Consider the following 24,324-nt stretch of genomic DNA (forward strand, 5'->3'; position numbering starts at 1 on the left):
TGTGCTGTACTAAAATCTTGCACATATTGTAATGGACTGTGAAATCTCTCCAGGTATAATATCATCTAGGGTACATATGACAATTAACTTGCCTTTTAGTTCACCTATGGTATTGTTGTTGGGGCAGTAAGGAGGGCATGTATGTTTCTAAGTTAGTATTTAGAAACTATCACTTCTAACATATGCATCTCAATACAGAGATGCAATGTAATATACTAAAGTGAAATGTTTCTACAAATAATCGACATAACATTTCTTGCATTTTGAATAGTGTTCACCTTATTTTTAAATGGCATTTGTTGTATTATTCAAACAAATGGTAATACTTACAAATCTTTTCACCATGAACATGGGACCCTGCAGGGAGTTTTGGTCATAAGATAGAGTACCACACCCACACCCTTCCTGTGATTAAACAATCTAGCAGCAGCAACAGCATTTCTAAAAAGACCCAAGAACTGAAAAACAATATGCTTGCATTGAGAGAGCTGCTATTATGCTGTCTCCATAAAAGTGGACATTTTCAAACCTCCTTTGGCCTGGTGATAAGGGTGAAGGTATTACCTTTGTAAAATTAGTGGAGGGATTTGTCCACCCTGAAGTGTGCCATGTGCTTAGCTCTAGATTTCCCCTTTTACATGTCAAAGCTGAATCAAAAGCACACAGAGGGGGTCATTCTAACCCTGGCGGTCGGCGACCGCCAGGGCTAAAATGACGGAAGCACCGCCAACAGGCTGGCGGTGCTTCCTTGGCCATTCTGACCGCGGTGGTAAAGCCGCGGTCAGAAAAGGGCAACCGGCGGTTTCCCGCCAGTTTACCCCTGGCCCAGGGAATCCTCCATGGCGGCGCTGCTTGCAGCGCCGCCATGGGGATTCCGACCCCCTTACCGCCATCCTGTTCCTGGCGGTTTTCACCGCCAGGAACAGGATGGCGGTAACGGGTGTCGTGGGGCCCCTGGGGGCCTGCAGTGCCCATGCCACTGGCATGGGCACTGCAGGGGCCCCCTAACAGGGCCCCACTAAGATTTTCAGTGTCTGCTAAGCAGACACTGAAAATCGCGACGGGTGCCACTGCACCCGTCGCACCCCTTCGACTCCGCCGGCTCCATTCGGAGCCGGCATCCTCGTAGAAGGGGGTTTCCCGCTGGGCCGGTGGGCGGCCTTCTGGCGGTCGCCCGCCGGCCCAGCGGGAAAGCCAGAATGGCCGCCGCGGTCTTTTGACCGCGGTGCGGTCATTCGGCGGTTCTCGCTTGGCGGGCGGCGACCGCCGCCCGCCAATGTAGGAATGACCCCCAGAATGTCTGATAATGTATTTTTCACGTTTCAGTGCTGACATGTAAAATGGTTGTATGAACTTGTTTGAGTTAGTTTAAATTAAGGTTTCTATATTAATAGACTGTTTTTAGGCATTAAAATAGATCAGGGGTCTCCGACCTACAGCCGTGGGCCACATCTGGCCATCTGCAAGATTTTATCTGTCCCTCTTGTTTTCCAAAGCTTCAGTTTCCGATGTTTAAAGGGAAATATATATCAAATTTTTTGGCAGCCTGTAGATGGCAGCAGAGTCTCTTTAATCTCATCTATTATAAATTGTGGACCAGCAATGTTGTGCATGCTAGATCTTTGAAAATACAAGTTCCTAGTGCAAATAATCCATGCTGCAGAAAACTCAAATTTCCAGAATTGTGTAGAAAGCTATTTTGAATTTCATTGCTTTTTTTACTTTATCAAAGATCTTCCGTGTCTCCCACCCCCATCCGGCCATTTGTGACGTCAGCGCACCGTGAGGTGCACTGATGTCACTATCTGTTTTTGCTGCTTCCTGCTCTGGTGGGGAAAATTGGCCCAAACGGGCCTTCCCGACATTCTGGAAGGCCTTGTTCGAAAGGGGAGGCTCCTGGATGGGTTTCTGCGATTGAGGGCCAGGAAACCCCCACTGGACACTAGGGATTTCACTTGTGGGGGGGGGAAGATCACCCCACTCGGTAAAAGCGCTGGCCCCTCGGGGGCAATTTTTTCCCCTAAAGGTAGGTTTACCCCTGGGGGACGCAATCGCGCCTCCCCAGGGGTGTAAATTAAAAAAAATCATTAAAAAAACAAAATTAAATTGGCAGGGGGTTGCTTGTGAGCAGGTTGACCCCCTGTGGGGACAATAATCTTTTTAACAGCTGTATGGGTTCCCTGGGGACCACTATGGCCCCCAAGGAAACCATACAGCTATATATATATAGATATAGCTAGCTAGATATGTGTGTGTGTGTGTGTGTGTGTGTGTATATATTTATATATATATATATAGATATATATATAAATATGTATATTTATAGATAGATCTAGAGCGATCACTTTTGTCAACGTGTGTGGTTTCCCTGGGGGGCTGCGATTGACCCCCAGGAAAACCACACCCACATATAAAAGTGATCTCTTTACACACACATATATATATATATATACAGGGAGTGCAGAATTATTAGGCAAGTTGTATTTTTGAGGATTAATTTTATTATTGAACAACAACCATGTTCTCAATGAACCCGAAAAACTCATTAATATCAAAGCTGAATATTTTTGGAAGTAGTTTTTAGTTTGTTTTTAGTTTTAGCTATGTTAGGGGGATATCTGTGTGTGCAGGTGACTATTACTGTGCATAATTATTAGGCAACTTAACAAAAAAAATATATATACCCATTTCAATTATTTATTATTACCAGTGAAACCAATATAACATCTCAACATTCACAAATATACATTTCTGACATTCAAAAACAAAACAAAAACAAATCAGTGACCAATATAGCCACCTTTCTTTGCAAGGACACTCAAAAGCCTGCCATCCATGGATTCTGTCAGTGTTTTGATCTGTTCACCATCAACATTGCGTGCAGCAGCAACCACAGCCTCCCAGACACTGTTCAGAGAGGTGTACTGTTTTCCCTCCTTGTAAATCTCACATTTGATGATGGACCACAGGTTCTCAATGGGGTTCAGATCAGGTGAACAAGGAGGCCATGTCATTAGATTTCCTTCTTTTATACCCTTTCTTGCCAGCCACGCTGTGGAGTACTTGGACGCGTGTGATGGAGCATTGTCCTGCATGAAAATCATGTTTTTCTTGAAGGATGCAGACTTCTTCCTGTACCACTGCTTGAAGAAGGTGTCTTCCAGGAACTGGCAGTAGGACCGGGAGTTGAGCTTGACTCCATCCTCAACCCGAAAAGGCCCCACAAGCTCATCTTTGATGATACCAGCCCAAACCAGTACTCCACCTCCACCTTGCTGGCGTCTGAGTCGGACTGGAGCTCTCTGCCCTTTACCAATCCAGCCACGGGCCCATCCATCTGGCCCATCAAGACTCACTCTCATTTCATCAGTCCATAAAACCTTAGAAAAATCAGTCTTGAGATATTTCTTGGCCCAGTCTTGACGTTTCAGCTTGTGTGTCTTGTTCAGTGGTGGTCGTCTTTCAGCCTTTCTTACCTTGGCCATGTCTCTGAGTATTGCACACCTTGTGCTTTTGGGCACTCCAGTGATGTTGCAGCTCTGAAATATGGGCAAACTGGTGGCAAGTGGCATTGTGGCTGCTGCACGCTTGACTTTTCTCAGTTCATGGGCAGTTATTTTGCGCCTTGGTTTTTCCACACGCTTCTTGCGACCCTGTTGACTATTTTGAATGAAACGCTTGATTGTTCGATGATCACGCTTCAGAAGCTTTGCAATTTTAAGAGTGCTGCATCCCTCTGCATGATATCTCACTATTTTTGACTTTTCTGAGCCTGTCAAGTCCTTCTTTTGACCCATTTTGCCAAAGGAAAGGAAGTTGCCTAATAATTATGCACACCTGATATAGGGTGTTGATGTCATTAGACCACACCCCTTCTCATTACAGAGATGCACATCACCTAATATGCTTAATTGGTAGTAGGCTTTCGAGCCTATACAGCTTGGAGTAAGGCAACATGCATAAAGAGGATGATGTGGTCAAAATACTCATTTGCCTAATAATTCTGCACTCCCTGTATATGTATATATATATGTATTCGCCACCAGTTCTCTTGCAGTTGCAGCTTCAAAGCAATACATATACTTCAACTGACGCGTTTCAACTGTAGGTTTTAGGCACCAATAAAAAAGTCAAGTAACTCTTCTGATTATGTTTCTGCTAGAAAAGGATCTGACTTTTGTCTAGTGACAGTTTTGATGCTATAAAGTAATGAAGAAGGTTTATATGCCTACTGCAAGGATCAAAACTGTATTATATGTGAATAGTTGAGTGGATTAGTAAAGCCAGCCATTACCTGTGCTATAATACAAATGAAATGTATGTGCAGGAGGCTATGGAGAGATGAAATGCACTTTTGCTGGGTGGTAGTGAGGGAACCAGAGGAGGAGGTAATGGGAGAACCAATAATGATTGTTGGACTAGGCACTAGAGGCGCTAAAGACTGTGACGATTGGTATGTGACAAGCTGAAATAATAGTGTGTCCTTTTTTTTTTTTTTGAGTGTCTTGAGAGAACATGCTGATTGAGGGAAGAAACGAAGGTAAGGTGACCTCTACTGTTGCAGGTATCACACACACACCCACCAGCAATTTTGTCTCTGTCTACATAGGCTAGTGTTTTAGAGCGACAGTTTAGCCAGTAGCAGAGATGGCATCTTGTTGGATGACTGCTGCTCAAGCCCTAACTGGGGTTATAGAGGAAAGCTCTGACGTAGGATCAGAGACTGAGAGAGCAGATACTGAGACAGCATCTGAGGGACAGGGCAATGGTCAGACTATGGAAGTGATTTTTCAGTCGGAGGAGTCCCATTTGATATATCCTCTTCCAGTGATCATGAGGGAGGTGATGAGGACAGTCCTGCTGTCCCTTCGCAAGCGCAGTCTGTGCAGCGGGACAATAGTGGGTTAGCCCAACCCAGAGAACGTTGGCCTGTCTTGATAAAAACGCTACCCCACTTGAGTGTCTGTACCTAGTGCCTGCGTCAGAATGGATCCCCCCCGGGTCAACGGTTGCCTCATGTAAGAACCAACATTGACCGTTGTGTGATCTATTCCTGACAGTGGCACTAGGCCTACCCACACAAGTGAGGTACCATTTTTATCAGGAGTCTTGGCGGGATGCTGGGTGGAAGGAAATGTGTGGCTCCTCTCAGATTCCAGAACTTTCTATCACCGAAATGTGAGGATAAAGAGTTTTTTTTGCCATGTATTGAGGTTTGCAAAGGATTTTGGGTAACAGAACCTGGTGAGAGCGCCACAAGTTACCCCATCATGGGATCCCTTAGGTGTCTAGTTTTAAAAAATGTATAGGTTTGCTAGGTTTACTTAGGTGCAAACTGAGTTAGAGGCTGAAGACCACAGCTAGGCACTTTGCAAATAAACAGGTTAGTTTTCTTTGGGAAAATTTGATGTGTCCACGTAGAGTTTTGGGGCATTTCCTGTCGCGGGCACTAGGCCTACCCACACAAGTGAGGTACCTTTTTTATCGGGAGACTTGGGGGAATGCTGGGTGGAAGAAAGTTGTGAGGGAAAAGTTTTTATTTTTGCCAAATTTTGAGGTTTGCAATGGATTCTGGGTAACAGAACCTGCCAGGTGAGAGCCCCTCAAGTAATCCCATCCTGGATTCCTCTAGGTGTCTAGTTTTAAAAAATGCACAGGTTTAGTAGGTTTCTCTAGGTGCCGGCTGAGCTAGAACCCAAAGACCACAGCTAGGCACTTTCCAAAAAACCCGTCAGATTTCAATGTAAAAATGTGATATGTCCAAGTTGCGTTTCCTGTCGCGGGCAGTAGGCCTACCCACACAAGTGAGGTACCATTATTATCGGGAGACTTGGGGGAACACAGAATAGCACAAGTGTTATTGCCCCTTGTGTTTCTCTACATTTTTACCTTCCAAATGTAAGACAGTGTGTAAAAAACACGTCTATTTGAGAAATGCCCTATAATTCACATGTTAGTATGGGGACCCCAAATTCAGTAATGTGCAAGTAACCGCTGCTTCTCAACACCTTATCTTGTGCCCATTTTGGAAATACAAAGGTTTCCTTGATACATATTTTTCAGTCTTTATATTTCACCAAATGAATTGCTGTAAACCCAGTATACAATGAAAACTCATGTCAAGGTGCAGCTCATTTATTGACTCTGGGTACCTAGGGTTCTTGATGAACCTAGAAGCCCTATACCGCAACCAGAAGAGTCCAGCAGACGCAACGGTATATTGCTTTTAAAAATTCGACATCGCAGGAAAAAGTTACAGAGTAAAACGTGGAGAAAAATGGCTGTTTTTTTCAGCTCCGTTTCAATATATTTTTATTTTAGCTGTTACTTCCTGTAGGAAAACCTTGAGGGGTCTACACAAAAGACCCCTTGCTGAAATCAGAATTTTGTCTACTTTTCAAAAATGTTCCGCTGTCCAGCATTGGTTTCACACCCATTTCTGTCACTAACTGGAAGGAGGCTGAAAGCACACAAAATATTAAAATAGGGGTATGTCCCAGTAAAATGCCAAAATTGTGTTGAAAAATGTGGTTTTCTGATTCAAGTCTGCCTGTTCCTGGAAGCTGGTAAGATGGTGATTTTAGCACCTCAAACCCTTTGTTGATGCCATTTTCAGGGAAAAAACATTTGTTTTCTTCTGCAGCCCCTTTTTCCAATTTTTCAGAAAAAAAACCTAAATGTTCATTGTATTTTGGCTAATTTCTTGGTCTCCTCCAGGGGAACCCACAAACTCTGGGTACCCTTGGAATCCCTAGGATGTTAGAAAAAAAGGACACAAAGTCCAGCAGCTAAGGGGTTAATGTAAAGCCTTTATTATTAGGGTAAACACTTTAAAAAAATGTGGTAAGCTCGGATTGCACACCAAACGTTGAACAATATGATTCGGGGAATAATGCTCGCAGAAGGCTTTCTGATTTTATGCAAATGTTTGCAGAAGCTTGTAATCAAGATTGATGATAGTTTGCTTTCAAAATATAATGTTCAGAAAAAGAATACAACTAGCAAAAATATGTTTTGCTAAATTACTGCAAAATGTTAGGTACCAATTTTTTTAAGCATCATCAAGTAAAATGTGTTGATGAATGCTAGTATTTAAAAAAATATTCATAATGGAAAACTAGTGTAACCAGTTTCTAAAAGATTATGGGAAACATGAAAATAAACAGGCATTGGCAAAGCCAACCGATCTGAAATTGGTGGTCAGTCTTTTGGTTTTGTCAATGTTGTCTTGTTTTGACATGGCTTTTGTAAAACGTTGTTGGAGTTGTCAGACCCTCAACATTGTAACAAGCATTGGCAAAAGCAAAAAAAGTTTAGCTTTTTCTCAAAAAGCACACATGGCCATATTAGTTCCTGGCACTGGGGAAAACTACTTTGTGTGCCAATATGGTCTTTGTGAAAGAGCAGAATATTATCTATCAATCTGAGTAAAGCCAGAAGATAGATGGATACAGGGAGAAATAGAATTTTAATAAAAACAAAAGGTCTTGGTTAACGCCAGACCTAACTAAGGTCCAGTTCTTAAAGAAAGTCACAAAAGTGCACCCATGCTATATGTCTTTGTATTGGTGCAGAATTATGGCTTTCATGAATTCACAAGAATTTAGAAAAGAATATCGGGAAATCGTACTCCTAAAAAAATATTTGTGAACTGTGTGATAGCATGAGCAAATGTGCATGTGTAGATTTGCTCATGAAAAAATCTATTAATCGTTTACAAGTTCATTTTCCCTTAAACTACTTTTTTTCCAACCCTTGAAGAACTTCTACTTCTGCCTTTGTCCGGAGTACATTTCCAGCCTTACTCAGTATGGGAAAAGATTAGAGAAAAGCTGGTGAAAATCCTTAAAACATGCAAGATAGTAGGTTTGCACAGACTCAAAGGCATTCCAACCTTGAAACTATTGCTTACTGCTTCCTCCAGCCCCAGTATATAGATCTGCGGAAAGGTGGAAAAGTAAGAAAACAGCTAGTATTCAAGCTCTACTAAAGTATTAACCCTGAGCTCTTATATAGTGAGACTGCTGCCATAATTTGTTGCCGCACGACATAGCACCAAAGGGACAAGTAGATTTTTTACAGGTAGGTAGATTTATGAAACACCTTGTCCCTTGGACAAGTAGATATTTTATTAAATTCCACACCCCTGCCTTGTTAAGTCCTCATTATTTTATACACCAGGTAAGGCATGGCATGATCCCCTAGGCCGTTTTGTGGCTCAAACTGGCACTTGGGAAGGACATACACTTAACTTATGCTCGGTCTATATACCACCATGGCTTCACACAGACACCCTACAAGAGCAGAGTGCCCTACTGCTTGAGATGCCGTTTGGTACCCTAATCCTTGGGGGGGACATGAATGCCACAGTGGCACCGGAAATGGATAGTATGTCCTGAGCTCCTGAGCACGGGGGACACAGACAGCACCCCCTTCGCATGTTTGCAGATGCTATGGGCCTCAGAGATCTCTGGGGTGAGAGCATAACCCAATGGCGAAACAATATACATATCTATCAGAACCACACCGCAGCTTTTCTCGGCTGGACTATCTATTTACTCACCACACACACGTGGGCCATTCCCACAATGCGTCCCACCTGGAGTGAGGTATCTCAGACCACTCCCCGGTGGAGGAGGTGCTCTCTGGCACCACCAGGATAGACCCATAGCCATTGAAAGATGCAAGATATGCCCCAAGAGCACACAGAACAATATTTCCAAGAAAATGAGGGCACAGTGGAATCAACTACTACCCTATGGAAGGTCTTTAATACTTTTTTGAGGGGCTACACCCAGGCTCTGATAGGAAGAGCGCGAAAAGAAATATTTGCACAATGCAAGGCATTAGAGAAGAATATTGACAAGTTGGAGGCAGAACTGTTGGTGGTGAGACCTCAGACCCCGCCCAGTGACGTAAGCTTTGACTCCGACAGCAGGAGCTCAGAGACTTGGCAGAGGACGCAGCATGGTCTCGCACCCTAGCTCTTCAGCAGTGCCTATACGACACTAGCGACAAAGCCAGCAAGCTTTTGGTCTGGCTAGATGAGTGAGACAGAGGAAGAAACTGGGTAGTGGAGATAAGAGATGCGAAAGGGGAGACACGTGTTACTGGGGAGGCCACAGCCGAGGCCTATGCAGTGTGTTATGAAGACTAATACACCACTACAACCACCTATCTGACAGAGGATAGTGTTGAACTCCTTAGAGACATCACCCTCACGACTTTGGGGATGATAGGGCAGCTCTGGATCTTGACTTGACAGTGGAGGAGGTTGGACGGGCAATACGGGATCTGCAATCTGGGAAGGCGCCGGGATCTAACAGCCTCCCCGTGGAGCTGTACAAATGTGTCTGCAAAAGCCGCCAAATATATGCTAGTAATGTTCAAGACAGCTAAGTGCACGAGCCTCCTTCCATTGGATCAGAGAGGGTCTGCCATCGTTGTAATCCCTAAACAAAGCAAGCCCCCAGCTGAGTGTAGCTCATACCGACCGATCTCGCTCCTAAACCCGGAAGCCAAGGTTCTAGAAAGGTTTTGGCAAATAGATTGCAGAAGTGATCACTACAGTGATCCACCCGGATCAGTCTGGGTTTATGCCATGCAGGGGCAAATGACTGAATCCCTGTCGCCTTTTCGGAGTCCTACACATGACCAAGCCACCATATGAATTAGACGCGGTACTGTTCTTGTTGGATGCAAGGATGGCATTCAACAGCATCCAGTGGCCGTACCTATTTACAGTCCTCAACAGGCTGGGCTTTAGCCCCCAATTCTGTGCCTGGGTGAGGCTGTTATATCAGGATGTCACAGCGAGGGTAAGGGTAAATGGAGCACTATCCTGTTCATTCACTCTTCAAAAGGGCACCAGGCAGGGTTGCTCCCTGTCCCCGATGATTTTCGTATTAGCACTGGAGCCGTTGGCAGTGTGGGTTAGACAGGACCCCTCACATGGGGAATTCCAGGGAGTGGAGGCTGGGAAGAGACAATCTCTCTATAAGCGGATGACATTCTACTATATGGGATGCACCCTTGTGACACAATTGACAGAATACTCCATATTTTTCAGATATTCAGGAGCTACTCCGGATATCACATCAATTGGGATAAATTTGTTATTTTACCCCTAGCAGGAAGAGAGCCGGCCCTCCCACCCAAATGTGAAGCCCCATTGGTGACAGATGGCTTCAGATATTTGGGCATTCACATAACACGTAGCGTAGAAGAATTGCTGGGGAAAAACCTGACTCCACAGCTGGAGCGTTTCTGTGGTGATGTTTCTCATTGGCGAACCCTCCCAGTGTCTTTGATGGGACGAGCGTTACTCTTTAAAATTATGACGCTCCCCGTATCTTATATGTCCTGCAGAATACCCTGTGTTGAGTGCTGAAAGACTTCTTCCACAAGATCAATGGCGTAGGCTCCTCTGGGATGGCAGTAGCTCGCGCATCTCCCTTACCGAACTCCAAAGGGGGGTGTTTGATGGCGCGGTTGGGGGTCCCTGATGTACAGTTTTACTAGTGGGCAGTTCGATCAGCCATAATTAATGATTGGGTTTCCGCACTTTCTGAGGATCCTGCATATCAAGTCGACAGGGAAGCCATAGGAAGCAGAGGCTATCTTCCAATCCTACATGTCAGGAGACGAGAGAGTCTACTCTCGATGCATACACAGTCAGTGGTGAGGGCATGGAGAGAAGCCACCAGATTCCTGAGGTGAGAGAATAAGCACATAGATATGACCCATTATGGGACAATGACCAATTAAAAGAAGTGGGGCTTCCACAAATGGAGCCTGCTAAGAATATTTCAGGGACGCCTGGAAGGGGGGGAATTTATATCCTTTGAGGACTTACAAAGGGAAAATGAGATGAGGGAAGAGGAATGGTTTAAATATTTACAACTAGGCCATGCGTTACAGTGCCATGTGACGGAGGAGGAACAACTCCCAGAATCGGCCCCTCTGGAAGGTCGCTTATTGCTAGATCCCATGCCGTACAAAGCCATTTCAGTGATATATAAAAAATTAAAGAATAATTACCCTGACCCTCTGCATACACTGAGGAAAGCCTAGGAGGGTGATGTAGGGCCACTCGAGGAAGATGACCGGGTAGAGGTGAATCAGAGTCCAAGAGAGATTGCAATAAGTGTCCAGTTCCGACTAATACAGCTCAGGATACTACATTGGGCATACTACTCTCAAGCGCTATTAAACCAGCTGGGTCAATGCATCTCTGCCCTCTGTGTTAGTGACTGTGGAGGGATGGCATCCTTTTTCCACACCCTATGTGACTGTCCCATAATTCAAGTACTGGCAAAAGGTGATACACATTATGACTAGGGTTATCAGACACACAGTGCTGCTGGAAGCCCGATGGCTTATCCTACATGTAATGGGTGAGGAGGTGTGGCCCAGGCACAAGAAGACATGGTTAATGTGGGCACTGGGGTGGCAAAGAGGAACATAGCAAGGTTGTGGGAATAAACCGGCCCCCAGCAGTCCAAGACTGGGAGAGGGACATGGACTGGTGCCAGCGAGCTGAGCAAGTAATCTATAAAAGTTGAGGCTGTCTTAGGAAATATGAAAAGATTTGGAATTCATGGACAGCTTACAGGGAAGGATGACAAGGAGTGAACAGGACGGGTGGGAGCCAAAGGCTCTTTAGTAACCAACCCGAGCCCCGCCCCCCCCCAATTCCTTGAGGTCGATGGCAGGGTGGGATGGAGTGCACTTTCGATAATTATTGTTAGGCAATAGTAGAAACGACGAGGAGTGGTGCAGTGTTCTCTCTTTCAACCTTGTTGATATATTGGTTCACGATGTTGTCAATTTGTGTACTGAGCAGAGGTTAAATAAAAAGATTCATTAAAAAAAGTAAACAATACAAAGTGAACAATACATCACACTAACCATGGATGATATTCTGCCCTATATTGATTGTCGTATGGCTTTTATTCAGTGTACCAGCAGCTACTCCTCCATTTAGACTCTTGGTGCATGACTGCCTGTTTGACTCCTCTTGGGCTTTAGTATTATAGGAAATGCAGCATTGCCATTTCCTTGATTATTGAAGTCCTATAGATCCTAATATGGGATGTGCTTGCTGACCTCACAGTAGTCTTCACACCTATCGTTTCACAGTAAGGTGAATGGTGAGCTGCAGTTTGAGGTTCTTTAGGGCAGTGCTCCAGTGGCTTTAGGACAAAAGATTAACCTTACACAGCTAAAACGTGAATTTAGTCTGTAGTTCTTAGCACATTATGGCATCTTGCCAGCCTGAAAATTAAGCCCAACACTGTCCTACATTAGTGGTAAATTATTAGGAAGGAATCAGTCCACCAGGTGTCCAATTTCACTGAACCCATTTGTGCACCAGTGTGAAGTGGGCCTAAAATCCCAGACTCCAACAGGCCTTCCATTCTACCAAAGATGAACCGCTAGCTAGTCTGAACCCCTGAACTGGTAGTAGTCATTGAGTGTGGTGTTGTTGCGGAAGGACAGGAAATAGTTCCAGGCTATGCAAAATAGTTCCAGGCAATGCTAGTTGAACTCTGACACTCAATGAGGGGATGTCTTGTCAAATAGAGCCAGAGTAGAAGCTTATAATCACTATGAAGGGGTGCTGTTACTTTCACCTTCATGTTCATAGGCCAAAGCTGATACCTGTCTGCAGCTGAGTTTGCAATCCAGCACTCGGTGCTGCAACCGTGGTGTTGCCAGTCTGAGGTGCTGATAACCTTGCAAACTAAGTATCCCAATATCTGTGGCCCGCCACCCATGTGGAATTTAGCAAAGTCCTAATCTGCGCATTAGCAATATCAAAAGGTGTAGATCTTCCCAAACGTATGCTGTTCTCCAAGAGAGAAGAGTAAACACAAATATTCATCAATGTAACAGGTGGAGGATTCTGATGGGGGAACACCAATACTCAACCCTATAGACCAAGAAAACCATCTGTCTTCATGAATATTTGATGATGAATAACAGTTTCTGGCTAAAGTCTGAGTCTAAAATAACTCGCATTGTGATGCCTGGCTCCCTCACTAAAACAACTGTCACAGAAATAAAAGGAGACAGTCCAAAATGGATAAAAATAAAGTGCTACGAAATAGTTCCTTTAAATAACCTGTTCACTAGAGGGGTACTTTGCTTTGAAATGTTTCACTTAATGGAAAGTAGTCAGGTGCAGGAATTGCACTTGCAAACATTGTATTTTTTCACAGGATAAATATTTTCCCCTTGGGGGAAAAAACACTCCCTTCATCCCCCGCCCCCTGGCAATTTCAGGTTTTCATCTCCATTCTTATTCTTGATACAGATTTACTCTTGTTCCTGACATGAGTAAATCGCTCCTTGCATCTACAGTAGAAATGTACCTTGCAAAAATGTGGAATACCCACAAACTCTCACATTTGTTCATCTGCTTTGCAGCCACAGAAGATACATGGGAAAAAATCATAGTAGTAGAACTATAACAGGTGAGCTAAAGAGATCACACAGGGTTTTATGAAGGGCACTGAAGAACAACAAGTTTGTTCTCCTTTGTCTCTTGGAATCCTGCAGGATTAGAGACATGCTAAAAGAATGAGGGTTGCGAATTTTAAAACAGTTTTATATCATTTGTAATTGTTTGCAATGTATTGTGTTTTATATGACTATTTTGCTCTAGATATAAAGACAGAGGCATCCATAAGTGACCCAAAGGTAATTTGCTTTTGGCTTTTTAGCTGCCAGTTTGCAAGTGGAGAATGTGCTGAGTAGCAATGATATTGCTCTGGATGTAAGGTTTGAGCTATCGTCTGGTAAAGTCTTTTGTGGTTTGCAATAACTGTTGATCCCCCTTGCCCCCCACACACACATTGCTAATGATCCATCTGCCCACACTCTAATGCACACTTTAGGGCTTATTATGGATTCCTATTTAAATTGTCATATTAGAACACTGGAATGCTGGGCGCTCCATTGAAGACAAATGAAGTGGCTCAGGGCTAAAAGTGGCTGGTATAAGCCTTCTCCTCCAACATTCCAATGTTTGTCTTTCTGTTTCTCCATTTTTAATATAGAACATTCTACCATCAGTGGGTGGACTGTTCTAATAGCCTTACAGCTTTCCTACCTCCAGCTATGCATATTGTTCAAAGCCCTCTCCCTTGTTATAGGACCTCACCTGCAGCTGGGACCTAAATTCAGATCATGGCCTAAACTCAGGTTTAGGGTGTTTAACAATCTGTATAGCCCTCAGCAGCAGGCTACAATACAGGCTGGATACCTTAAATCTTTTCTTTTTTGACTCTTCAGACAATCACTGGTTTGAATTGTATAACAAAGTTTTAGGTATACCTCTGTTTCACAGTGTCAAAGGTGAAGCAGGTGGGTAGTATAACAATAACTTGTTTCTCAGTTTAGAAAGTTAAATGGCCGCTTCAAGACAGATAACTCTAATGAGGTTACACACCTCAAACCTGCTGGTAGAAACACCTCTCCAGAAATTAGCCCTTTATATATTTTGGTGTAAGTTTTTGAAATAGTGGCCGAATTTATTTGCAACCCTTTGTCTTAGTTGATACAAGTAAAAACATAGAAAATAATGCTCGTAGAACATTAAGGGGGTCATTCCGACCCTGGCGGTCATAGACCGCCAGGGCCGGGGACCGCGGATGCACCGCCAACAGGCTGGCGGTGCATCCAGGCCAATTCTGACCGCGGCGGTAAAGCCGCAGTCAGAAAAGGGAAACCAGCGGTTTCCCGCCGGTTTTCCCCTGGCCTGAGGAATCCTCCATGGCGGCGCTGCAGGCAGCGCCGCCATGGGGATTCCGACCCCCTTCCCGCCAGCCTGGTTCTGGCGGTTTTGACTGCCAGAACCTTGCTGGCGGGAACGGGTGTCATGGGGCCCCTGGGGGCCCCTGCAGTGCCCATGCCAATGGCATGGGCACTGCAGGGGCCCCCTAACAGGGCCCCACAAAGATTTTCAGTGTCTGCATAGCAGACACTGAAAATCGCGACGGGTGCAACTGCACCCGTCGCACCCTTTCCACTCCGCCGGCTCCATTCGGAGCCGGCATCCTCGTGGAAGGGGGTTTCCCGCTGGGCGGGCGGGCGGCCTTCTGGTGGTCGCCCGCCAGCCCAGCGGGAAACTCAGAATGACCGCCGCGGGCTTTTGACTGCGGTACGGTCTTATGGCGGTTCCCGCCAGGCCGGCGGCATCCGCCGGCGGCGGCGGTCAGAATGACCCCCTAAGTGTTGGTAATCTGGAAGGAATCAGTAAACAAACTGCACAACACTGAACCATGGACAGTTTGGAGGCACTGACCGAGTGGTGCTTCCCCCACGATGTAACAGGAGAGTCTGAATCCTCGTCAGAGCCAGAGAGAATGGAACTTAATTTTTAGTCCAGTTTGTGTTTAACTTGACGCCGATACACATAGAGAGCCATTAACCAACAACAGGACTTTTAAGTGACTAAGCCTGCTTTAACATGGAGTGCAAAGCATCATAAAATACATTGATTCAAAGACTGAGTAAACTAAGCACAGTGCAACACTAGACATCACCTTCATTTGAAGCAAACAAAATGTCATAAATGTGCCCATCAAGCAAAGAACGAATTTCATGAGAGCAAGTGGTTCATTTTGCTGGATGCCGGGAAAAGAAGACATTTTATACATATTTGTTCCTTTATGGCTAAAGCTTATGGGCATGTCAGGCCTAAATCAGATTACGTAATCACAGAAGAACTGAAGTTACACATAGATGAACTATATAGGCAGAGAATTTATTATTAAACCTATATATGAACGATATGCCTTTCTTGGCAATTAGCTCCCTTACAACCTTGGGCTTGATTGGCTTAAATTGTGGCACTGCTGTTAAAAAGAGACTGCACATGTGGAGTTCATGTCGAAGTTGCAAGTAGCACAGAGAATTGAGAGTGATGCAGTGTATATCCCTCCTCTAATTGGGCAAATGTTTTGATGTGTCTGCTGTCTCACCCTTCCCCATTTTTTAGATACCAATTAGGTCCCCAAATCCTTCCAAATTTAAGATATGAGGTACCCAGGTACCCTGCCACAAGGAAGTTTCCATTGACATTGTCTTAAACCACCCTAAACTTCAGCATCTTGTGCCAACAGATCAGGGGTGCCCAAGTAGGCCCAGGGATCCCACTGGGAACTGTAGAGCCATACATAATCGTGTCACGGTTCCATGTCTGTAGGAGTGCTCCTTTTAGCCTGTAAATTGGGTCCTAAGTATCCCCAAATATAACCACCAGTTGTGAGGCCCAGTAGTATAGGGGGAGATCTGGCACTGCTAGAACACCATCATATGGAGCAGAAATGCATTTGGCCAGTGACACCCGGGGCTGAGATCCAGTCCACAAAGAATCTATTAAGTATAGTGTTTATGTTATTGATGGAGTCACTGGCAGTGTGTGGGGGACAGTTTGGAGTATGTACAGGAACTTGGGTATCACCTTCTTCAGTAGGGCGCCTCAGCCCATACATGAAAGGGGCAACCAATCCCAAACCAGCACCTCCCATTTGAGCCTTGCCACCAGGGCAGCAGCATTAAGAGTCCAGAACAGCTGCACCTTTGTAGTAATATAGCTAGCCAAGTAGGTAAAAAGTTCTCCTGGAACGGTGCTGGAAATTCCAGGTGTTACTTCTTGATCGGAAAGTATTGTGATTTAGCATAATTAATGTGGAGACCAGAGACATCTCCGCAGTATCTCCAGTAGCTGGATCATGGAGCACTCCGGCTTTTGCAGGTGCACCAGGAGATCATTCTTGTGTAGCTTTGTGTTAATCGGTGAAATAAGCAAATATGATGGACACTCTCTCGGATCCTTCCCCTTTAGGGATAATCACAACCTTGGCCTCCATTAAATTATCTGGTAGTTTCCCCACTGTCATTGCCTCTTCCTATGGAGTCATGAAGTGCAGGGTCAGTATGGATGAGTGTATTTCTGGAACTATATGGAACTCTAGGTCTCGTGTTGCCAGCCTGACTTCTTTCCCTACTCGTAAATCCTCTACTGAGCAGCTAGCCAAGAAAACTTTGCCTACATCAAACTTAAGATGTTTACGTTCTTCCACCATATTTAAGGATATGGCCATCTCGCGAACAGCTAACCCTGCTCTTGCTCATAAATTTGGATTTTTAACTTCTTTTTTTTAAATTGATTTTATCTTATTAACATACAGAACAAAAAAACAGTCCCTTCACAGCATCATAACAAAAGAAAATTGTCATCATCTGCAATATCAGCGTACATGTCGCGTAGGAGAAATCAGATAGGCACACATTAATCGCTGTAATCCAATTTACCCTTTTAACCACTCAATCCATTATTGGTGACAGAATCCGTACCAACTACCACAGGGCAGTTTCTGGTAGTGATGTGATGGCATTATCCTACCGCAAAAGAAGGGGACAACAGCCGATACAAACAAAAAAGGCAGGTGGGGCATACAGCCAGGCATTAGCAATCATTCACCTTCCTGGCGTAGATGCCAACAGACAGAGGGGGGTAACAACACAGTCCGGGCTTTTCCGGTTATTTCACTCACTCGACTTGGGCCGCTAAGAAGTTATTCAATGTGGCCCAAATAGCTTTGGGTCTAGACCCTTCAAGCATCAGGTTCCAGTAGACCGTGAGCTGATCATGACAATAAGCAGCATCACTTAACCATTCAGAACAACGCAGCACTCTCGTCCCACCCCCAACACATGGCCACTCTACGCTTGGCCAGCAGCAATAGCAGGCCCACCAAGCGCTTATGCGTTACCCGAAGATCCTCCACGTACCCAAGCAGCGCGGTTCTAGGATTGGCAGGAATCTCTGTTCCGACCATTTCAGAGATTGCATTAAAAACTGCCACCCAGAAGGCGTGAACATCCTTACACTCCCATGCTAAATGTAAAAAACCAGCACCCAGCGCCCGACAGTGTACACAGCGCGTATCCTCATGCAACCCCAAGGAGTGCAACCACGCTGGGGTGTAATATAGTCTGTGCAAAAAATTTAAGTGCAGCAATCTAAATCTATAATTTGGTGTCAACGCTCTCATATGTGCACAACAATCGCGCCACTGGACCTCCGGGATGGGCACTCCCAGGTCCACCTCCCACGCGAGCCTAGACGGTTCTCGGAGATTATTTCTCTGCTCCTGCATACAGTTATATAATTTGGTAACCAGCCTATTAGGCGACTGCGCACAGCAAAGAACCTCCAGTGCACGGAACACCACAGGTGCCTCTGCCGAACCACGCAGGCGATTTCGCATAAAAGAACGGACTCGGATAACATACATACGCTGAAGTGCCGTGCACTCGCGGTCAGCCAGCACCTCAGATACTTCAAGCAGGCGACCCTCCGCCATCCAATCTTTCATCTCGGTCAGACCAGCATCTCGAAGAAACCCACGTACTCCACCGTCACGGTACAGCTGTCCATCGGCTATCGCCATGGCTGGCAGAGAGGGAGCGAACGGGACTGCGACCCCGGACCGCCGCATCAACATACCCCACGCCCGCATCGTGCATGCCACCGTATCAATCCCCCGCACCCGGGACGGAACACGTCTACCGAATGCCCGAGTCAGGTCATCCGGCCATACAGAGTCGCTCTCAGGCGCCATGTGCGGCAAATAACGGATAGGATTCAGCCAGTAATACGCAAAATGCGCCTGAGCACAAAGATAGTATAATTCCATATCTGGCGCAGCGAGCCCACCCAGTTCAAACAGCAGCGTCAGCCTCTCCCAAGAAATGCGTGCGCGTCGGCCCGCCCATACCAGACAGATCAGCTCCGAGCGCAGACGTTTTAAGTAGCCTCTCGGGAGCGGGAGAGGAAGATTCAAAAATAAGTACAAAAACTTCGGGAGGACCACCATCTTTGCAATAGCAATACGCCCTATCAATGATAACGGAAGGGCCCGCCAGGCCTCAACCTTCCTCTCCAGCCACGTCAGAGCAGCGCCATAGTTAGCCCGCCACAGCTCATCCACAGCTCCTCCACAGCGCAACTCAGCTGTACACCCAAGTACCGCACCGGGCCATCTGCCCACACCAGAGGGTACCTAGAGTCATACCGCGACGCCCCAGGGGTCAGAGGCAACACCACAGATTTAGACCATTTAATAGTAATACCTGAATAGGTACCAAAGCACACGATCTCATCTAGCAGCATATCCAGATTTTGGTCAGGATTCCGTACATATCATGCAATATCATCAGTATACAGAGATATCAGGATAGGACGCTGCCGGAATTGTAATCCTCTGTCGTTATATTTCTGTCGAAGCCGGGCCACCAAGGGTTCCATCGCCGCTGCAAAAAGGAGAGGGGACAGCGGGCATCCCTGTCGCGTGCCGCGCGCAACTGGAAACGTAGCCGACACGTTCCCATTAATGCGCAATCTAGCAGTGGGCAACGTATACAATAGTTTAATCCAGCGAAGGAAGCGTGCACTAAGTCCCATCCTACCCAGCAGAGCGAACATATAGTCCCATGTCAGGGAATCAAACGCTTTAGCTGCGTCCAGAAAAACAGCTGCTGCATTATCATCCTCTGCCAGTGTACCGGCCACCGCGAAAAAGGTGCGCAAGTTGTGGCCTGTAGACCTTCCCGGGACAAAGCCCGACTGATCCGGTAGCACTAATCTAGGGAGGAGAGGTTGCAATCTCACCGCGATCATTTTTGCTAGGATTTTGTTGTCAATATTTATCATGGAAAGCGGACGATACGAATCGCATTGAGTCGAGTCCTTTCCAGGTTTCAGGATCGTCACTATCAAAGCCTCCCTGAGTGAGGCCGGTAGCGACCCAGTCTCCAGGGCTTCTGAATAGACCGCCAACAGCCGGGGAGCTAAAATATCCACATACTCTTTATAGAACGCGGGGGACAGGCCGTCCACCCCAGGAGACTTCTCTCCCGGCAATCCAAGTATGGCCGCAGCCACCTCTTCTACTGAGAATGGTTCGTCTAAGTATTTCCTGTGCACCTCATCAAACCATACTAGTGCAATATCCTCGAAGATCACCTGTGCATCAGTCGCACTAGCGCCCACCGGAGCCGCATAAAGCCTCGTGTAGAACTCAGTAAACACCTGCATAACTCCACCCGATCCTGACACGCTCCCACCCTCACCATCCATGACCTCAGAGACATAATCACTGGCCCAAGGTTTGCGAAGTAACGCTGCCAGCGTACGTCCAGCCCTTTCGCCCTCCCCATACTGGCGTGCGCGGGCCTCCCTCCCGAGGAAGCAAATCTCCCTAAGGGATATCTCCTCATACAGCGACACCTCTCGACGAATCTCCGCAAGAACATCACTGGACCAGTGGGATGCCAGTCGCCTTTCCAACTCAGCAAGCCGCGACTCAATTTCAGCCATCTCTCGCCTTAGAGTTTTAACTATACCATGCTGTTTCGAGAGACAGACCCCTCTGATAACAACTTTAAATGCCTCCCAAAGAGTACCTGGGGACTCAACCGATCCCTGGTTCTCGGCAAAATACAGTTTAATCGCCTCACGCAATTCCTCTCGGAAGGCCGCATCTCGAAGCGCCCCCTTAGGCAGCCGCCACATAACCGACCCACCAAATTCAGTCGGTATCTCCAGTTCCAGACATACCGGCGAGTGATCCGACAACGTACGAGGGAGATGGTCGACCGCTCTAGTCCAGGCCAACACATCCCTGGTACCTAGCCAGCGATCAATTCGAGACCAGCTACTGTGTACATAGTTCAAACATGTACCTTCCCTCGCCTCTATGTGCCGCTGTTGCCACAAGTCTACCAGCGCACCATCTCGTATCACGCCTTCCAAGGCTTTAGCCGCCGCAACGTGCTGTATCCTGGCCAAGCTCTCCCTATCCATCTTAGCATCTAACACTACATTAAAATCTCCCCCCCAGAGCACCGCACCCGGCTCCAGCGACTCCACCAGACGCCACAGCTCCAAAAAGAAACCTGGATCATCAACATTCGGCCCATATATAGCAACTAGGCGACACTCTTTGTCTAGTAGCACACCACTCATCAGTATGTATCTGCCATTGGGGTCTACCAGGACCTTCTTCGTGTGCCACTGCAGACCCTTACGAAGAAGGATTGCCAATCCACGGGAATAACCCGAGTACGTGGAGCAGTGCATCTCACCTACCCACCCAGTTCTTATTCTGCATATTGTGGACTCCACCAAGTGCGTCTCCTGAAGCATACAGACATCAATTGCATGTCTCTTAACATATGCAGCCACAAGTCGAGCTTTCCTTCTATCATTAAGCACGTTCCAAGTCAAACATCTAACCACAGTCACTTCCTCACCCCTCAGCCCAGTCAGCAATCAGCCAGCATTGCACGCAAAGATCTGTCACCACCTGCCATAGATTTAGCAAAGGATCAAATAAAACTTCCATACAAAGAAAAAGGAACAATACCCCACGAATATGTGAGATACCCCCTACCCCCCACCCACTCAGGCCCCCCAATCGGACCCAACCAGTGACCCACCCATCTTGACCCCAAAACCCTCCTTGAGAACAAAAACAGTGAATAACAGGACTCATCCTAGGGGCTGTAACCGGCCTGGTACCTCTCCGCCCAGCTGACACCGGGAAAGAGGGGCCCGTGGGCCAACTACTAGACATCAGGCGGACGGATCCAGGCAAGGAGCAAGCCAACACACCCAAGCGGCTCCAGCAATGAGTATCAGGTCGATCGGAGCTTATTAGTCATTGTCACTCAGAACGGCGTCGTCATCACCACGGCCCCGGCACTCCGCAGTCTCCCGTCTCTTAGGCAACCGCCGAGCGAATTTGGTCGCCTGTTTTAGATCCGCAAAGTAGAGCATCTTACCCTCGTGGCGCACCCTCAGCTTAGCGGGGTATAGCAGGGTAAAGCTTACTCCCGCTTGGTTCAACAGTCGTTTAACCGGCAGGAAAGCACGCCTCTGGGTCTGCACACTGAGAATGTAGTCCTGGAAATTTTTTATTTCGGAGTTCTTATAAAGCAACGGACGTCTCTCCCTTGCCAACGAAGCACAGCGTCACGGTAACGGTAGTTCAGCAGACGCGCGATAATTGGGCGTGGAGGGGTCCCCGGCAGGGGTCGGGGCCCCAACGACCTAAGAGCTCTCTCAACCACTAACATCCGGGAGAGCTCACCAGCGAACAGATCAGATAGCATCTGCTCTATGAAGTCTTCCATTCGGCCCATCTCGGTCGCCTCTGGCAGCCCCACAATGCGAATGTTATTGCGGCGAGATCTTGCCTCCAAGTCCTCGTTCTTGTTGCGTATGACTTCAAGAATTCGCTCCATTCGTGCAATCTGATTCCTGTCACCCTGGCGCGCGTCCTCTATCTCAGATGTGCGTGACTCCAGGGCCTCAAACCTGGAGTCGTGGTCGTCTACACGTGCCCTGATGCGATCGAGTTGTTCAGTTACATGATCCAGCTTGGCGTCAATGCCAGCCAGGCTGGTCTTAAGGTCCAAGAACATGGACTTCACCGATGCCTCAGTGCCATCCTCCCCGTTCGTCTCCTCACAGGGCTGGGAGCTGGCAGCAGCGTTCTTTTTTTTCCCCCCTTCAAAGGTAAGTTTGGCCTGGCGCTGATCAGCCTTGCCCATTGTTCCACTCTGCACCCGCACCTCCGGCCGTGCCCAAGTAATTAGAACCAGTCACTAGGGAGCCCAGAATCCAGGGGCCTCCTCAGACAGCGTAGAACTCACCACTGGACCAGCACCAACAGCCGAGGTCATCAAATAGCAGGGCACCAGAGCATCAGCCAGTTCCCTCGGGCCCGCTCGGCCCACATTGCCCAGCCGGATAGTCACCGCTCGTTCACCCTCCTCGGGCCTCCGCGATCACAGCCTTCACCGTCCTCAACCGGGTGCTGCCTCGTGTTCTCGATTAGCGGCCCCTAGGAGGGCCCGCCTAAGTATTCCGCCCAAGTATTCCGGGCGGTACCTCCCCAGAAGCCAAGGGAGAGCAACTGCGAACTTCAAGTGTCCCCCTGAAGGCTTCACCACGGCAGCTTGTCTCCGTTCGGGCCTCCTCCTCGCCCGTTAAAGCCGCCAGTCCCCAGATGGATCACGGGGCCCAGCGGTACCTCCTCCGCGGCAGCGCCACTGTGATCGAGCGCGCCGCAGGGCCGCGACTCGGCCGCGTTGCAGAATAGCCCCCAGGTGCAGTTCCGCACCCGGCCACACACCTCCAGGAGCAGTCACGGGCCTCCACGTCTGCCCGCCCACTCCGCGTCCTGCACAGCTCCGCTCCTGGGCACACACCTCCGGCTGCAGTCGCGGGCCTCTGCGTCCGCTCGTCCGCCCTGCACCTTGCCCGCGCGGGCGCGGCCAACAGCAGGCCCGCCCCGTCTCTCCTCAGCTGCTCCGGCCGCACCGCCGCTCCCGAGCCGCCAAGAGCAGTCCAGGGGCTCCTCCTAGCAGGGTGCACTAGGCTCGCACCCGCCAGCACCGTCAGATGGGAAAATATACTGATAAACGGCCCCGGGCCAGGCAGAGCCTCACGTAGTGACGGCCATCTTGCCCGGCGGTCAGACCACGCCCCTCGATCTTTAACTTGTCAGCAGCCCTGCTTTCGTATTTTTTTAGCCCCTTTTATTGAGGCTTTGATCTGAAGTGCCTCCCAGATGGCAACTGCAGACTCAACAGGTTATAAGTTGGTTTGCAAAAAGGAAGTCACCCCCTCTTGGAGCTTGTTGGTTCAGCTCTTGTCACCAAGCCACCATGTGTTGAAATACAACCCACCTGCCTTTGTCAGTGGGCCCGCCCCATAGCGGTGCTTCACGGGGAGTGATCAGACATATTATAGGGTAGTATCTTTAACTCCCTCACTCCCTTCATATCTGCCTTGACCATGAAGTAATTGTTTTGAAGCACAAAACCAACAGACTGCTGGGCTTATATTGCAAGAGGAGTGGATCTGGGCATCTGTTTACCACAGAAGATGTCAAGGGCTGGGTTCATGAGGGTGTTGAAGTCTCCTCCAACAACCAATGTTCCAGTGAGTGTGTGTTGACTGAGTTGACAGGTTGATTAATGAAGAGTCTGCCAGATTTGGAGATATGTAAATGCAAACAGTTAACTGGGTGTGACCCTCAAGTGTGCCTGTAAGTATCACAAAACACCCAAGCCTCTCTGTGTATGATTTCAGTGGGGTCATTGGAAGGACCCCCTAAGAAGGATAGCCACACATCTCGCCCACCTCATATATCCAGCACAGTAAACTCGTGTATATCCAAACCTGTTCATAAAATTGCAGTTGTTACCCATCAAATGAGGCTTTTGAGGAAGGAGTAT

The 24,324-nt window shown here is 47.4% G+C and overlaps 1 protein-coding gene across 2 annotated transcripts in view; it reads left to right on the plus strand.

The window, feature by feature from the left end:
* Window positions 1–24,324, plus strand: part of NTAQ1 (N-terminal glutamine amidase 1) — a 98,649-nt gene that overhangs the window by 20,181 nt on the left and 54,144 nt on the right. The window contains exon 2 of one of the 2 annotated variants that reach the window (XM_069220708.1): window positions 4,502–4,540. The exons of the other annotated variant lie outside the window; for it this stretch is intronic. The gene's annotated coding sequence lies outside the window, so the exon portion shown is untranslated. The remainder of the gene's footprint in view (window positions 1–4,501; window positions 4,541–24,324) is intronic. 2 annotated transcript variants of the gene reach the window in all.

Source organism: Pleurodeles waltl, chromosome 2_2 (assembly GCF_031143425.1).
Source record: "Pleurodeles waltl isolate 20211129_DDA chromosome 2_2, aPleWal1.hap1.20221129, whole genome shotgun sequence".
Taxonomy (NCBI): Eukaryota; Metazoa; Chordata; class Amphibia; order Caudata; family Salamandridae; genus Pleurodeles; species Pleurodeles waltl.